Source organism: Tupaia chinensis, unplaced genomic scaffold (genome assembly GCF_000334495.1).
Source record: "Tupaia chinensis unplaced genomic scaffold, TupChi_1.0 Scaffold141791_1, whole genome shotgun sequence".
NCBI classification, from domain to species: Eukaryota; Metazoa; Chordata; class Mammalia; order Scandentia; family Tupaiidae; genus Tupaia; species Tupaia belangeri.
This window is the reverse complement of record NW_006201648.1, coordinates 233598-251646: the sequence shown is the minus strand read 5'-3', so window position 1 is coordinate 251646 and position 18049 is coordinate 233598. Positions and strand designations below refer to the sequence as shown.

Here is an 18049-nt window from a genome sequence, read left to right as displayed (position 1 = left end):
TGATAGAAAGTGGTCAGATATGGAGGATCTATTACTGAGTGAAGTAAGCCAGGCTATGAAAGAAAGATATTGTATGTATCCACTCAATATATACCGACTATCTGCACTCTATGGTAGAGAGCAAAAAATTGGAGGACATAAAAGCAGTGAAGGTACTTAATGAGAATAGGACAGTGCGGAATGGGAAAGGTGAAGAGAAGAGGATAGAGAAAGATAGCAAGTGAACAATAGAGAGGCAGGACGTTAGTGAGAAACAGATATGACTTATTAACTGTTGATGATGACATGTATACTGTTCTCAACTGGATGGGTATGAGAAGTATTTCATGATGGGCAAAGTCTTTTTACAAGCAAAATGAGAAATAGTGATTGACTGTTTTAAGAAATAATTAGAATAATAAAAATAATGATTGGGGAAAACATAGAAAAGATATTGAATGTTGTAGTGGGGAGATTAATGTCTCTGTATTGACTTACATGCATGGCATTCCCTTTTGAAAAAGCAATGTAATACACTGTAAAGTTATATGCAGTCCAATGTAATATAAAGATTATGATGATAAAAAATTAAAAATTAAAAAGAAATAAAGAAAGTCCTTTAGGAATTGTGAATAATGCTCCAATAAACAATAATGTTGCTAAGACATAGAATCAACCCAAATGTCTGTGAACAGATGAATGGATTAAAAAAGTGTGGAACATATACACTATAGAATACTACTCAGCCATAAATAAACAATCATACCTTGGTATTTGATAAAAAATGAGCAAAAATGGAGGGGTTACTGCTAAGTGAAGTAAGCTAGACTATGAAAGAGAGGCATTGTATGTCCCCACACAATATATACCAAATGTCACCACTCTATGCAAGAAACTGAATGAAAGGAAGGTATAAAAACATGGAGAACAATGATGATACTGGAGACAGTGGGGGAGGAGGGTGGGAAATGGGGGAGGGAGGAAGGGAGGGAACCAAGAGAAAGAAGAAAGAAGCAAAATATTTAAGGAGCCCCAAATGGGAAGAAATCTGTTGCTTATAATGTATATGGTAATGTCTTTGACAGGATTAATGTGCAGTGTATTCATGATGAGAAAATTCCTTTGGTATGCTGTTAATGATACTAGTGTAGAGTGTAACCAAACGAATGACTACCAAAGTCAGATTAAGGTGAAAGGGAGCCTTCATTAGCTTTATTTTTTTTTCATAAATTGATTTACTAAATGTAAATTTAATCACTGAACATCTTTACAGTGTATAACTTGCTTTTTCCCCATCAGGAATATAGTGGATATTAGTCAGTCAAAGACATTACCATATGTTTTCATTTTTGTGTCTATTAAATGTGCTGTTTTATTTCCTCATCCTCTTCCTCCCATCCCATTACCTATCCCATTATATACTGTCTCTAATATCTACAGTTGGCCTCCTTTGCTATTATACCTTATAATCTTTCAGTTTTTGCTATTGAGTGCAGACATTTGGTATATATTAAACTGGGACATATAATGTGTTTCATATTCTGACTTGCTTATAGAAGATTTAATATTAGAGAGTTTTTTAAATTTCAAATTGGCTGAGGGCCTGTTCTACCCTAAACTGCCCTGCTTTATTTGTTCATCAGAGGCTTATACACTAAAAATTCTTCTTCTTCTTTTTTTTTTTTTGTAAATACATATGTGTGTGTGTATTTTAAAGAATTATTTAATTGTGTTTCATATTCTGACTTGCTTATAGAAGATTTAATATTAGAGAGTTTTTTAAATTTCAAATTGGCTGAGGGCCTGTTCTACCCTAAACTGCCCTGCTTTATTTGTTCATCAGAGGCTTATACACTAAAAATTCTTCTTCTTCTTTTTTTTTTTTTGTAAATACATATGTGTGTGTGTATTTTAAAGAATTATTTAATTAGTTTTATTAATTATTACTATTGTTATTTTTAGAAAGAGATTTTTGCTAAAGGGCATGTGCACTTGTTGGAGAGACACAGAGAGACAGAGAGACAGAAAGTGATAAACCACTCCCCAGGGGGATGGCCATGCTGCAATCTCTTCTCCTCCATTCTTCTCCCAGGATTTTGGGCATGCAAGCACATGTTCCTGGTATGAATTTTAAGCCACTAAGTCTGGGACTCAAACTATGGATGACTATGTGAGAGTCCAACAAGGTAAATCAGCCATCTGCTGGTCCCAAAAGTGACCTTCTTAATACAACTGTAAAGTAGATAATATTTTGGGGAAAAGTTTGAGAGTAGGACACAAACTTCTAATGAGCAATGTTTCTAGGGATATGTTAAGGACCAGTAAACTCTAAAGTTCAGGTAAAATATAGAAATGAATTTCTTCCCTAGAAATACGTTTCAACATTACAGCTACATCAGCAAAGCCCAGCCGTGTCTAAAGTAAACATGTTATATTTTGTATTTCTTGGTAGTCACGGCCACCACATGAAACCAATGAATGATACAAAAATTTTAGAATTTCTTCTTTTGGGATTTTCAGATGAACCGGAAATGCAGTCCCTCATATTTGGACTCTTCCTCTCCATGTACCTCATCACTGTGTGTGGAAACCTGCTCATTATCCTGGCCACCATCTCAGACTCCCACCTGCACACCCCCATGTACTTCTTCCTCTCCAACCTGTCTCTTGCTGACATCAGTCTTACTTCCACCACCATTCAAAAGTTGCTGGTGAACATCCAGACACAGAGCAAGGTCATCACCTATGCAGGCTGAATCACCTTGGTGTACTTTTTCCCTTTCTTTATAGTGTTGGATGACTTCCTCCTCTTGGTGATGCGCTATGACCAATACATGGCCATCTGTCAGCCCCTGCACGACTCTGTCATCCTGAACCCCGGTTTTGTGGACAACTGGCTCTGGCATCCTGGATCATAGCTGCCCTGCATGCATTATTACATAGCCTAATGGCATTGTGGCTGTCCTTCTGTACCTGTGTGGAAGTCTCCCACTTCTACTGTGATATCAGTAAGCTGTTTCATTTTGCCTGCTCTGATGCCTTTATTAATGATATGGTAAGGTATTTGACATCTGTGCTGTTTGGTGGTGGTCCCCTCTCTGGGATCATTTATTCATACTGTAAGATAGTTTCCTCTATTCGTGCAATCCCATCATCTCAGGGGAAGCAAAAAGCATTTTCCTCCTGTGCCTCTCACCTCTCGGTCATCTCCTTATTTTATTGCACAGACATGGACGTGTACCTTAGCTCTGCTGCTACTCACAGCTCATGCTCAAGTGCAAGAGCTTTAGTGGTGTACACTGGTCACACCCATGCTGAACCCCTTCATCTACAGTCTGAGGAATAAAGACACAAAAAAGACCCAGCAGATTATTTTGGGGGAAGCTATAAAAGGACCAATTTTCTAGGACAGAATATGCTTCCCTGTTTCCCAGGCTCAATGCCTACGAGTTAGTTAAACTTGGTCCTCCTATGAGTGCCTGGAGTTTCCATTTCTTTTTCCATTTCTTTGATTTCAATATCTTCAAAATATTTGAACTTATACTTTTAGTAAGCCTTTAAATTAAGATTTCTGCTCTCTCTGATATTCAACAGCTTTTGCCTTTGTCATTTTCCCACTTTATCAAAGTCATTTCCAATCTCGCATCAAAATTATTTCTTTTTATTTTTTAAAAAAGATTTTACATTTTTTAAATTTCATTTTCTTTTATGCATTTAATCACAGTATTTAGCTTACAAAGTGAATATTTCAACAGGTGAACATTTCTCCCTAGTCTAGTTGATAAAACTATAAAATATCTTCAACAGATAACACCACATTTCTTTGTCCCATTAAGGCTTTTCTTCTCTATTTTTCTTCTAAATGTCCTTCCTCAGACCCTACTCTTTCAAACACACTATATCTGGTATTTATATTCATTTACTGTGTTTCTATATCCTTTAGTCAAGCAGTTTCTGTCATAGAGTGTGGACACTTGGTAGATATTAAATGGAGACATACAGTGTCTCTCCTTCATAGCCTGGCTTGCTTCACAAAGCAGTAAATCTTTCATATTCTTCCACTTTCTGTCAAAAGTCAAGGTTTTTTTATGGCTTAATAGTATTCCATAGAGTATATTCTCATTTATCTCATGAGACACTGTAAGCTTGGTAGGAATTATTTCTTCTCAAATGGCATAGATCATAGTGAATAATATTTATTTTGTTTTACTGAAGCAAAGTTCTGAGTTGTACTCCTTTCTGGAAAAAAACTAACGGTGCTAACAAAGTAAAACCATTTTAATCCTTTGAGGGAGAAAAGTATTTGAGACCACAGTTTTTCACTTTTGGGTCCATTATTCCATCATGTGCTAGTGCTAGGATCTTAACTGTTCTTGTTGATAATGTGGACTTTGGCACATAGTGTGCTTTATAACTGGTCAAAGTTTTTTTTTTTTAATAAAAATTTAGTTCTTTTTAAAAAACAGAGAACTTTTCAGTCTTTAGACTGTTAATCATTTCTTCTCTTTTCTCCTTCCACCCACTTTCAACCACCTACTGCCCTCTCTTACAATTTCTTATATCTACACTTATCCTCTCTATTATCTCATCTTTGGATCTTTCTATTTCTGCCATAGAATGCAGACATTCAGTACATATCGAGTGGGGATATACAGTGTGTCTCTTTCAAAGTCTGGCCCTCTTTGGTTAATGTTAAGGCCTCTGTATTTATCCACTTGGAATTAAACAGGAGTTTCCTTGTTTTTATGGCTGAGTAATTTTCATAGCATACATGTGTCACCACTTCTCAAACCCATCATCAGCATTTGTACACTTAGGTTGATTCCATATCTTAATAATTGTGAATAAAGCTACAATAAACATGGATGTGCAAGTGTCTTTCTGTCTGTGTTTTCCTATCCTTTGAGTAAATACCAAGGCATGCAATTATGAAGTCATATGGTAGTTTTATCTGTAGGATTTTGAGGAACCTATATATTGTTTTAAACAAAGGTTGTACAAATGTACATTCCAAAGAACAAAGTAAGAGGATTTCCTTTTCACCCTAGCCTTGCCAGCACTTGTTGTTCTTTACTGTTTTTGACCTTAGCCATTCTAACTGGGGTTAAATGGTATCTTGTTGTGTTTTAATTTGCATTTCCCTTATGACAAGATATTTTGAACATTTTTTTTCCATATGTATTTTGACCATTTGTGAGTCTTGCATGGCGAGTTGTCTATTCAGCTTATTTGCCCATTATTTTAGAATTGTTTATTTAATTTTATTTGTTGTTATTCTTCAATTTGACCAGAGAGAGACAGAGACAGAGAGAGGGAGAGTGAGAAAGCAAGCTGCCAGGTCTGGACTTGAATTGCTATCAGTCATGTGGAAGTTGAGTGTCTTAACCACCATGTGACCTTCTGACCCTGTTTGCTCATTTTTAATTGGATTATTCATTTTTAAAGGCTGAGCTGCTTGAGTTCCGTTTGAATCCTGGATATCAATCCTTTTCCTGTGAAATAATGTGTAAATATTTTCTCCCACTCTGAGAGTTGTCTTTTCACTTTAATAATTGTTTTCTTGGCTGTGAAGAAGCTTTTTAGCTTGATATAATCCTACTTGTCTATTTTTGCCATTATTTTTACTTTTTTATTTTATTTTATTTTATTTTATTTTATTTATTTTATTTTATTTACATGTAGCCATTGTATGTTTTCACAGCATACAATGTGGATAAAAAGCATAAATGCATTGCACCTCAAGCAATTCAAAGATCTTACTACACAAAACAACTTTCCATTCTTGTGTTTATTAAATGTTCTTTTGTTTTTATAGTTTTTAGTTTTTTCTTTTATTACTTTTTTTCTAACTTCAGTAAGTTTCTAACTTCAGTATGTTGCATATAAAGAGGTCTACATAAATAAATCTTTTGAAATTACCCAATGTTACATAAATGAAAGACTAAATTAAAAAATTTTAAAAGATTTTTGTGATAGGTTGCCTGAACTCTCAGGAGAGTGAGAGACAGAGAGAGACAGACAGAGGGCAAGTGAGATATCATCCCAGGGAGGCTGGCCAAGGTGCAATTCCTTCTCCTCTTGGGATTTTGGACACACACACATACACACCATGTGTGATTTCAAAGCCACCAACATTAGGACTTGAGCCACAGTCAATCATGTAGTAGTCCAGTGCCCTAACCACCACACCACCTAATGACCCCATAAGTGGCAATTCTTTTTTTTTTTTTTCTGGAGAGGTTTTTGTATAGGGTGCATGCACTCGCCAGAAAGACAGAGAGAGACAGAGAGATAGAAAGCAAGAAATCATCCCCCATGGGAGATGGCTATGCTGCAATCCCTTCTCCTCCATTCTCCTCTTGGGATCTTGGGCACACATGCACACGCACCCGGTATGAGTTTAAGCCATCGGGTCCAGGACTTGAACCATAGTCGACTACATGGGAGTCCCATGACATAGCTAAGTGCTGGTCCTTTTTTTTTTTTAAATGACAATTCTTAATGCATGGTATGAGCATAACACTCCCAAATGCTTCAACACGAACATCATGAAGCCAAGGATTGTAGAACTACACATGGTGTTGTATCATGTGAATACCATTCTCTCCCATGTTGAAAAGGCAATACTATCAATTCTAGAGATATCAACAACTGTTCTCCACCACACTCTGTGCTTTTGAAATTGAAGGGACTTAGTAAGAACAAGTTCCTCAGTTAGACTGAAAAGAATTTAAAAATTGTATTTTGTTATTTACATTCAATTATTATACGTTTCTATAGTCTACAATATTTTTCAAGATATACATTGACAGGATGGGGAGGTGGTGTTATCAGTTGAAGATATTTTGGTCAACTGGACTGAGAAGAAATGTTCATATATTGAAATGTTCCCTTTGAAAGCTAAATAATGTGATTGAATGTATATAAAAATTTAAAAAAATAAATAAAATAGAATAAAATAATAAAAAAGACATACACATGCAATATGTGACAATAATTTTTTTGTTTTTGTTTATGTTTTCAAGGCACTGGGTCCAGGACTTGCATCGTGCAGTAAGTCATGTGGGATAGTGCACCTTAAACTCCATGACATAAACTGGCCTATGACATTTAAATTGAACTTACAGTTGGTGAAAGATGCTAATGACCTTTGGAGAAATGAGAGTTCACAGAGAACACGCAATAAAGGCTGGATTCCTCACACTTTCAACTTGGTCTCTCGAGAACTAAGCAGGAAAATTGCCCTTTCTTTCCACACCAGTGTCCATGGGGGAAATCAGATACTAAGAGGTTACAGTTATAAGAATGAAATGTTCCTAATGAGTGGATAAAGGTAGTTTCAAGTATTTTATATGTCATTGTCCCACAAGGAGTACAGCCTTGGGCTGGACAAGACATAGTTGATGTTTTTGGAATCTTAAATCTGGAGAGGGAACCATGCTTAATTCTTTCATTGTGTCTAGTCTTGGGACAGAGCTTCAGTTCTCATCATCAACCATCCAAGGGGGAAGTTTGCACTTCCACAAGAAGACTGTCCTCTCTGAGAGCCCATACAGGTGAGTCCAAGAGCCCAATATGTACTGCAGGAATGGTTCAGAGAGAATGGATGCCAAGAACATCTACCTGAGATCATCTGAGAGACAAACCAGCCTAGCAAGAGCACAGAGATTAGTGCATTTCTTATTTGACTGACCAAGTTATTTAGTATTGATTTATTTAATATGTGAACAACCTATGTGCCTGGCAGTCTTAACAATGCAGTCATCACTGTGGACAATTTAGTAATGGGAATTGACATCAAATTGAAAGGGTGAAAAAGAATGGGAGAAATAAAATGATTTAAGTCAAATTAGAACTGTGCACAGAAATTTGCAGTTCAAAAAGTAGGAAAAGTAGAATCAGAGTTGTGATGAGATATGCAGTGACTTTCAGGTCTGTTAAGAAATTTTTGAAATGAGGGTATTTGTGCATATTTCTGTATATTTTGAAGGATACAGAAGAATGGAGTGCTTGCAATTCTTTCCTTGCAACAGTAGTTCATGAGAAAACATTTCACAGTTTCTTCTTGCATATTGGGCTTTCACATAAGAAAGTTATTCAAAGGTCAAAATGAGAATATCAAAGAGTTTTCACTTAGATCTGTCTTCTTACTGGTGAAGTTAAATAGGTTTGAGTGACTTAGCATTTTACTTTATTGCAAATCATACAAGATTTTTGTTTTTATGTTCTAGGTTCTGAGTATTTTTTATTCTTTTGATTTTTTTTTAAAAAAAATAACAAATCGAAGTTGTAAAATAAAATTTCCAGAATACCAAGGGATTATTATTTTTTGTATTGATAGATATAGATATAAATTTAGTGAATGTGAAAAGTTAATAGAGTTTGTGCTATCAAACATAATAGTCAGTCATATTTTTATCAACTTAGAAAAATCCTTCTTCAGTAGTAGATATAAATCTGTTTTTTTTTTTTTCTTTTTACCATGGGTGAAAGAGAGAGGCAGATAGATGGAAAGAATGAAAGTAAGAAATCCCCCCCAGTGGAAATGGCCATGCCACAATCCCTTCTCCATTTTATTCTTAGGTTTTGGCCCTGAACACAAACTCATGTGGTGTGATTTTTAAGTCATGGAGTTCAGGACTCAAACCACAGTTGGCCTTGTAAGAGTCCAACACCTTAACCCTTATGACACTTGCTAGAACTCCAAATTTGACTCTTATAATACAGATATCTGATTGTATCAAGAGATACAAATTAGGGGAGATTCAATTTTACCCATGAAAGATTTTTGTGATAAAATACTGTGTGATTCCACCAAGCTAAGGTATCTGAAGAAGTCAAAGTAATAGCAGTAGACAACAGAATTGTTTTCTTTCTTTCTTCCTTTTTTTTTTTTGAGAGGTTTTTCCTAAAGGGAGTGTGCAGTCACCAGAAAGACAGAGACAGAGAGACAGAAAACGAGAAATCACCCTCCAGGGGGAATGGTCACACCACAGTCCCTTCTCCACCATTCTCTTCTTGGGATTTTGGGCATGCATGCACACACACTTAGTGTGAGTTTAAGCCACTGGGTCTGGGACTTGAACCACTATTGACTAGATGGGAGTCCAGTGATGTAGCCATTATGCCATCTGCTGGTCCCGAGTTGTTTTTTAATGGATATATAATTACAATTATTGGGCCAGCGGGTGGTCTGGTAGTTAATGTGGCCAGATTGCATGTGGTCAACTGCATAAGTCAAGTTCTAGACCAGTGACCCAGAAAACATGGCAGTCATGTTTGCATGCACACCCAACATCCTGAGAGCAGAAGGTATTGTGACATGGCCATTCTCCCAGGGAGAGGGAGTGATTTCTCACTATTCCTCTCTCTGTGTCTGGGTAGAGCATGTTCCAAATAGCAAAACTAAAAACAAAACAAAACAAGCCTATTGAAACATTACAGTGTACTCCATAAATATGTTATTGCTTGTCAATAAATAAATAAGTTAAAAATATTGTAGAATACATGATTATTGGGAAAAAGAAACGGGATAAGGATTCCTAAGCCCCTCATATTTTGGCTTTTCTTCTCTATGTACCTGATCACTGTGTGTGGAAACCTGCTCATAATTCTGGCCATCATTTCAGAGTTCCACCTGCACACCCCCATGTACTTCTTCCTCTCCAACCTGTCCTTTGTAGAGATTTGTTTCACCTCCACCACCATCCCAAAGATGTTGGTGAACATTCAGTCACAGAGCAAAGTCATCATCTATTCAGGCTGCATCACCCAGATGTTCTTTTCCATACTCTTTGCAGGGGTAGATGACATTCTCCTGACAGTGATGTTCTAAGACTGGTATGTGGCCATCTGTCACCCCCTGCACTATACAGTCATCATGAATTCCTGGCTCTGTGCATTGCTGGTTCTGACATCCTGGATCATGAGTGCCCTGAATTCCTTGTCACAAAGCTTAATGGTTTTGCGACTGTCCTTCTGTGCAAATTCGGAAATCCCCCACTTTTTCTGTGAACTTAATCAGGTGGTCCACTTTGCCTTCTCTCACACCTTTCTTAATGACATTGTGCTCTATTTTCCAGCTGTACTTCTGGGTGGCAAGTCCCTTGCTGGGATTGTTTACTCTTACTCTAAGATAGCTTCCTCCATTCGTGCAATCCCATCAGCGCAGGGAAAACACAAAGCATTTTCCACCTGTGCCTCCCACCTCTCCATTGTCTCATTTTATTGTACAGACCTAGGAGTGTACCTTAGTCCTGATGCTACCCACAGCTCACACTCTAGTGCAGCAGCCTAGGTGATGTACACTGTGGTCACCCCCATGCTGAACCCCTTCATCTACAGTCTGAGGAATAAAGACATAAAGAGGACCCTGAAAATAATCTTTGGAGGGAAATTGTGAAAAAAAAATCATTGACCTGGAACTAAAGTAATGCCCATAATTGCAGGGTTAAAAGCCTTAGAGACAACACTTGTGATTCTCTAATCAAACTGTGAAAGTACATGTCTATACAATTTAAGTGACACTTTATTTAGCTTTCTGCACTCTCATATCCAGCAATTAAAAAAATCTTAATTTTTTAAAAGAGATTTTTGGTATAGGGTATATGTGTTCGCTGGAGACACAGAGGAAGACAGAAAGCAAGAGATCACCCCCCAGGGGAGATGGCCATGCTGCAATCAGTTCTCTAACATTCTCCTCTTGGAATTTTGGGCACACATGCACATGCGCCTGGCATGAGTTTAAGCTGCCAGATCTAGGACTTGAACCATCTTCTACTATGTGGGAGTCCAAAGACGTTACCATTATGCCATCTGCTGGTCCCCAATTTTTTCTTTAATATCTTTCAACTTTCCCAATGTTATTCCAAGTTTTGTATTAGAAATATTTTACAAGTATCATTACCTCTTAGAAAGACATAAAACTCATTTTAATATTTTTCTATTTATTAAAAAATATTTTATTTAATTTTATGATTATTATTATTTAATTTTATGAGAGAGAGAGAGAAAGTAAGAAAATATGTTGCCACTGGGACTTGACCTATAATTGGTTATGTTTATAACTGGTTATGTGGGAGTCCAGTGCCTCAACCACCGTGCCACCTGCTGGCCCCCTATATGTAACTCTTAAAAGTAATCTTTACAAGCTAAATGTTGTATAGCAACTGAATGTATAATAATAATAACAATAAAAACAAAAAAAAACAAAAAAATTGTACTATCAAATGATGTAAATAATTCTGAGCAATTTTTGTATATTATTACAAAACGGATGCCAAGAACATCTACCTGAGATCATCTGAGAGCCAAACCAGCCTATCAAGAGCTGAGTGATTGAAGTATTTGGTTATTTGTCTGACAAAATTACTTAGCATTAGTTTATTTAATATGTTGACAAACCACATGTGTGTCAGACTTAGCAATGCAGACATCATTGTGGACAACTTAGTGAAGGGAATGTGTGTGGAAGCCTGCTCATCATCCTGGCCACCATCACAGACTTCCACCTGCACACCCCCATGTACTTTTTCCTCTCCAACCTGTCCTTTTCTGGCATCTGTCTCACCTCCACCACCATTCCAAAGAAGCTGGTGAACATCCAGACACAGAGCTAGGTCATCACCTATGCACACAAATGCAGGATGCATCACTCAGATGTTCTTTTTCATATTCTTTGCAGGGGTAGATGCCTTTCTTCTGACTGATGGCCTATGATCGGTATATGGCCATCTGCCATCCACTGCACTACACAGTTATCATGAACTCATGACTCTGTGGACAACTTGTTCTGGCATCCTGGATCTTAAGTGCCCTGTATTTATTATTACATAGCCTAATGACCTTCAGGTTGTCTTCTGTACACATGTGGAATTCCCCCACTTCTATTGTGATCTTAGTAAGCTGATCCTCCTCGCCTATTCTTACACCTTTCTTAATGACCTGGTGATCTATCTTTCATCTGTGCTGCTGGCTGGTGTTCTCCTCACTGGGATCCTTTACTCCTATGCTAAGATAGTTTCCTCCATTCGTACAATCTAATCAGCTCAGGGAAAATACAAAGCCTTTTCCACTTGTGCCTCGCACCTCAGTTGTCTCCTTATTTTATCATACACTCTTAAGTGTGTACCTTAGTGTTGGTGCTACCCACAGATCACAGTCAAATGCAACAGCCTCAATGATGTACACTGTGGTAACCTGCATGCTGAACCCTTTCATTTACAATCTGAGGAATAAAGACATAAAGAGAGCTCTGAAAAGGTTATTTGGGGGAAAGGTATAGTAGGACCAATTTTTCTGAAATAGAATAAACTGTCCTGATTGCAAGCCTCAATTTCTAAGAGGTAATTTCTTGATTCTTGATCAGATTTTGGGAGTAGGACTTTGTCCTTCTATGACTTCTGGGAGTTGACATTCCTCTGATTTCAATATCTTTGTATAATTTTATTAATTTTCTAAATTAAGATTTCTGCTCTACTATCCAGTGGCTGTCCATTTGTCATTTTCCCACTTCCCTGAAATCTTTTCCAATCTTTCATCAAAATTATTTGTAAATTCTCAGTCATCTCATGGATCAATGTGGGCTCGGTAGAAATTATTTCTTCTCAAGTGACATAGATCATAGTGAATTGTATTTCTTTTGTTTTATTGAAGCAACAGTAGTAAATTGTACTCCTTTCTGGATTAAAAAAAAAATTGTGCTTGGAAAGTTAAACCCTTATGGGACCAGTAGTTGGTATAATGGTTAAGGCAGAGAATTCCATGTGGCAGATTGCAGTTTGAATTCTGGATTTGGTGGCTTGAAACTCACATCAGGCATGTATGTGTCTGAAATCCAGAGAGGAGAATGGAGGAGAAGAGACTGTGGCATGGCCACTGGAGTTCTGAGTTCTGTCTCTATGTCTCTTTATGTACTTCTGGCAAGCACATGATCCTATAGCAATATATATATATATATATATATATATATTCTCTATATTACACACACACTAAATAAATAAAACAATGTAAAACAATTTAAATACTTCGAGGGAGAAAAGTACTGAAGAAGATGGTTTTTCACTTTTGGGTCTATCATTCAATCACATATTAGGACTTTTTAATTTTTTTTGCTGGAGTATATAGTAATTCCATTTTTATTTTATTTTTTAAAGAAACTTCCATACTGTTTTCTATTGTGGCTACACTATTTTATATTCCCACAAATAGTGCACAATGGATACAATTTCTCTATAGCTTCACCAACACTTGTTTTCTTCTTTCTTTCTTTCTTATTTCTCTTTTCTTTCCCTTGGGACTTTAACTGGTCTTCCTGATAATGTGGACTTTGGGTTCTAATGTATTTTATAACTGATCAAAAGATTTTTTTAATTTTTATTTTTTAAAGCTAAAATTACAGATCTTTTTCTTGTTTTAAACTTTAGGACTTTACCACTTTTTGTCTGTTAATTTTTCCTTCTCTTCTCTCCTTCCACCCAGCTTCAACCACCCATTGCCCTCCTTACAATCTCTGCTGTCTACACTTATCCTCTCTACTATCATATCTTGGGATCTTTCCATTTCCATCGTGGAGTTCAGATATTCAGTACATAGTGAGTAGGAATATGCAGTTCATCTCTTTAAAAATCAGGCTCACTTTGGTTAATATTAAATCCTCTGGGGGCCGACAGGTGGCAAAGTGGTTAAGGTTGCTGGACTCCCACATGGCGGACTACAGTTTGAGTCCTGGACCTGGAGGCTTGCTTTCCCACTTTCTCTCTCTGTCCCCACTCTGGTCAAATTAAAATAAATAAGTAAATAAATAAATAAATAAAGTTCAATAAGATAATTCTTAAAAATATTAAGTCCTCTGTATTAATCCATTTTGAATCAAACAATGAGTGTCATTGTTTCTTATGGCTGAGTAATATTCCATAGTATATATGTGCTATCATTTTTCAAGCCAGTCTTCAGTTTTTGGATACTTAGATTGATTCCATGTCTTTTTCTTTCTTTTTTTTTTTCTTTTTCTTTTTTTTTTTTTTTTTGGGGGGTTTTTTTTCTATAGGGTGGCGGGCCAGAGACAGAGAGACAGAAAGCGAGAAATCACCCCCCAGGGGGGATGGTCATGCCACAATCCCTTCCCCTCCATTCTCCTCTCGGGATCTTGGGCATACATGCACACGCACCCGGCGTGAGTTTTAAGCCACCGGGTCCAGGATGCGAACCACGGTCGACTACATGGGAGTCCAGCAACATAGCCATTACGCAAACTGCTGGTTCCCTTGATTCCATGTCTTAACAATTGTGAATAATGCTGCAATAAACATGAATATGCAAGTGTCTTTCTGTCCTTTGAGTAAATATCAAGGAGCAGTATTACTGGGTCATGCGGTAGTTCTATTTGTAGGTTTTTCAGGAACCCATTCATTGTTTTACACCGAGGTTGGACAAATACACATTCCCAAACACAATGCAAGAGGTTTCCCTATTTACCACAGGCTTTCAAGCACTTTTTTTTCTTTTTTCTTTTTTTTTTTTATCCTAGTCATTTTTATTGGGGTTAAATGGCATCTCATTGTGGTTTTAGGTTCATTTTCCTATGACGAGATTTTGAACAAATTTTCTTATGGATTTTGGTCATTTCTGAGTCTTGCTTGGAGAATTGTCTATTCAGTTAGTCTGACCATTTTTTAAAAGGATTATTTATTTCATTTTATTTACTGTTATTCTTCAGTTTAATCAGAGAGAGTCAGAGACAGAGAGAGAGCTAGTGGGAGTGACAAAGCACACTGCCAGATCTGGGAATCAAACTGCTGTTGGTCATATAGGAATCAAGTGCCCTTAACCACTATGCCATGTTCTGGTCCTGATTTGCTCATTTTTAATTGGATTATTCATTCTTTTTTAAGGCTGAGCTGCTTGAGTATCCTATATGTTCTGGTTATCAATCCCTTGCCTGAGAAATAATGTGCAAATATTTTCTGCTACTTTGATAGTTGTCTTTTCACTGTAATCATTGTTTTCTTTTCTGTGAAGAAGGATTTTAGCTTGATGTGATCCCACTTGACTATTTTTGGGTTTAGTGCCTGTGCTTAATGTCTTCAAGAGTTTTCTACCAGTAGTTTTAAAGTTTGGCTTTATATTTAAATCTTTGACCCAGAGAGTCTTATTTCCATCTTGAAGATTCTGGAGTTGGTTCAGCTCATTTTCAACAGTGCATATCATAGTCACTCTGAAATCCAGCACCCAGAATTATGTACTCTATCTTTTTCCTAGGCTGATAATGTTGTAGTCTGTGAAACATTTTGAAATGATATTGTACCAACAATGACTAATTTAGTGGCTGCTGGAGGTGAAGGACAGGGAGGGAGGTGGACATGGCTGCAAGACAACAGAGTTGGCCATCCTTGTGTTGATGGAACTATTCTGTATTTTGAACTTATCCATGTTAATAACCTGTCATGATATTGTACTGTGGTTTTGCAAGATGTTTCCACTGGGGAAAATGAGTAGAGGACACATGGATCTATCTGCATTATTTATTACAAATGCATGTTAACCTAATTTTCCTGAAATAAAAAAAATAATTAAAAGTAAAAATGAAAAAACTAAAAAAAGAATATTTAGCAGACACAAGAATTATGAAGCAAATATCTGCCTTACTTGACATGTAGTGCATTTATGCTTTGAGAACTCACATAGTATGCTGTAAAAATGTACAATGATGAATTATAAATGACATAAAAATGAAGTAAAAAAATACATACTTTTAAAAAAAGATCATATGAACTATCATTTCCTTTAGAGTTGAAGTTTTGACATTTTTTCCCTTGAACTGATACTTCCTTTCTGTTTGTTCCATGCCTACAACCTGAGAAGTGGAAACATCTTGATGAAGTTTCAGTCAAAGTTCCATCCTTACTCAGTTCGTGATTTCACCCTCCTGAGTCCCATTTCTGCAATGTAGAAAAAATTGCTAATAGTGTATCCTACTGGAATGGTATTGTGTAAAAATGAAATGAAAAAAGCTAAACATATAAGTTTCTAACTTCAGCCCACTATATGTATATCTCTTGTAATTACCCAATGTTATATAAATGAAACACTAAATGACAATTCTTTTAAAATTTAAAACATATTTTCAAGATTTTTGTGATAGAGCATGTGTCCTCTCAGGAGAGTGGAAGAGATAGAGAGACGCAGAGAGAAGAAATGTGAGAAATCACCCCCCCACACACACTGCCAGGGGATGGCCATGCTGCAATCCCTTCTTCTCCAGTCTCTTTTCAGGATTTTGGATACACCCACAACTGTTCTCAGCGTGATGTTCAAGCCACTGGATCTGGCATTTGAACCACATATTCAACCAGATGGGATTCAGCACCTTTGCCTCCATGGCACCAGTTGATCCATGATAAATTTTAACTCATGGTTGGTGAAAGTAGCTAATGACATTTAGAGGCAGGAGATTTCACAGAGAATGTGTAATAAAGATGGAATTCATCACACTTTCAATTTGGTCTCTTGAGAGCAGCAAATCAACAGGAAAATGTTCTCTTAGTTCCAGACCAGTATCCACAAGGGAAATCAGCTACTAAGAGGTTGTAGTTATAAGGAGGAAATGTAACTAATGAGCAGATATAGGGAGTTTTAAATATGTCATCTGTCATTGTCTCTGAAGGAATACAGCCTTAGGTGGGACAAGACATAGTTGATGTTATTGGAGTCTCTGGTCTGGCTAGAGGACCATAGTTAATTCTTTGTGTCTCATCTAGAAACAGAGCTTCAGCCTCCATCATCAACTATCCAGGGAGAAATTCACCCTTCCACATGAAAACTGTCCTCTCTGAGACCCCATACAGGAGAGTCTGAGAGCCTAGTAGGTACTGCAGGACCTGTTCAGAGACAATGGATGTCAAGAACATCTACCTGAGATTACCTGAGAGCCAAACCAGCCTAGCAAGGGCTGAGAGATTGATGTATTTGGTTACTTATCTGACAATATTATTAATCATTAATTTATTTAATATGTTAAATAGCCATGTGTCTGTCAGATTCAGCAATGCAGACATCATTGTGGACAATTTAGTGACAGAAAAAGACATCCAATTAAATAAGGATCAAGAAAAAATGGGAGAAATAAACTATTTTAGTCACATTAGAAAGTGTCCACAGAAACTTGCAGTTAAAGAAGTAGGAAAAGTAGAATTAGAGTGGTGATAAGATATACAATAACTTTTGGTTCTCTTACGGCATTTTTTTAAATTATTATCATAATCTTCTTTATATTACATTGGATTACATATAACTTTACATTGACTTCCATTGCTTTTTCAAAAGGGAATGCCATGCATGTCAGTCAATACAGAGGCATCGATCTCCCCGCTTTATCATTCAAAGTCTTTTCCATGCATTTCCCAATAATTATTGTTATTATATTTTTTTAAAACAGTCAATCACTATTTCTCATTTTGCTTGTTAAAAGACTTCACCCATCATGAAATACTTCCCAGACCAGTCCAGTTGAGAATACTATACACGTCATCTTCAACAGATAATAAACCATATCTGTTTCTCACTAACATCCCCTCTATTGTTCACTTGCTATCTTTCTCTATCCTCTTCTCTTTTTTTTTTATAGTTTATTTTTTATTATAATTTTTTTTCCCATCGCAACACACAAATGAATTTTCCATCCAACATATACTGTGCATTGGCTCAATCAAGCACGTCAACATATATGTTCTCAGCAAATAATTTCCCAATTCCCGTGTCCTGCATACCTTGCCTTTTGTTTTCCCCTCCTAGATTCCCCATCCCCCTCCCTCTGTTATGACCCATCCTCCTCCCACATTGTCCCTGTCATCCCCGATTGCCCTCCGTGCCTCACCCCTCCCCAAATGATCTGTCAGTGCTCTTAATTAGTCTAAGTCTCTCCAATAGTTATCACAGCTGACACATGCCTCTACATGAACTCAAGTCTGACTTTAGGCCTAAACCCCATTGGGTAAAAAGAGCATACTATAAAGTAGAACCCAACTGGGCCCATACCGCTCACTGCAGCCATCAAATATCCAATTTTTTTTTT

At 36.8% G+C, this 18049-nt stretch overlaps 2 pseudogenes; both read left to right on the top strand.

Annotated features, from left to right (window-relative positions):
• The first annotated feature begins 2615 nt into the window (after nt 1-2615).
• On the top strand, nt 2616-3386 carry LOC102467722 (olfactory receptor 7A17-like; annotated as a pseudogene).
• Nucleotides 3387-7416: 4030 nt separating this feature from the next.
• On the top strand, nt 7417-10381 carry LOC102503062 (olfactory receptor 7A17-like; annotated as a pseudogene).
• The last annotated feature ends 7668 nt before the right edge of the window (nt 10382-18049 follow it).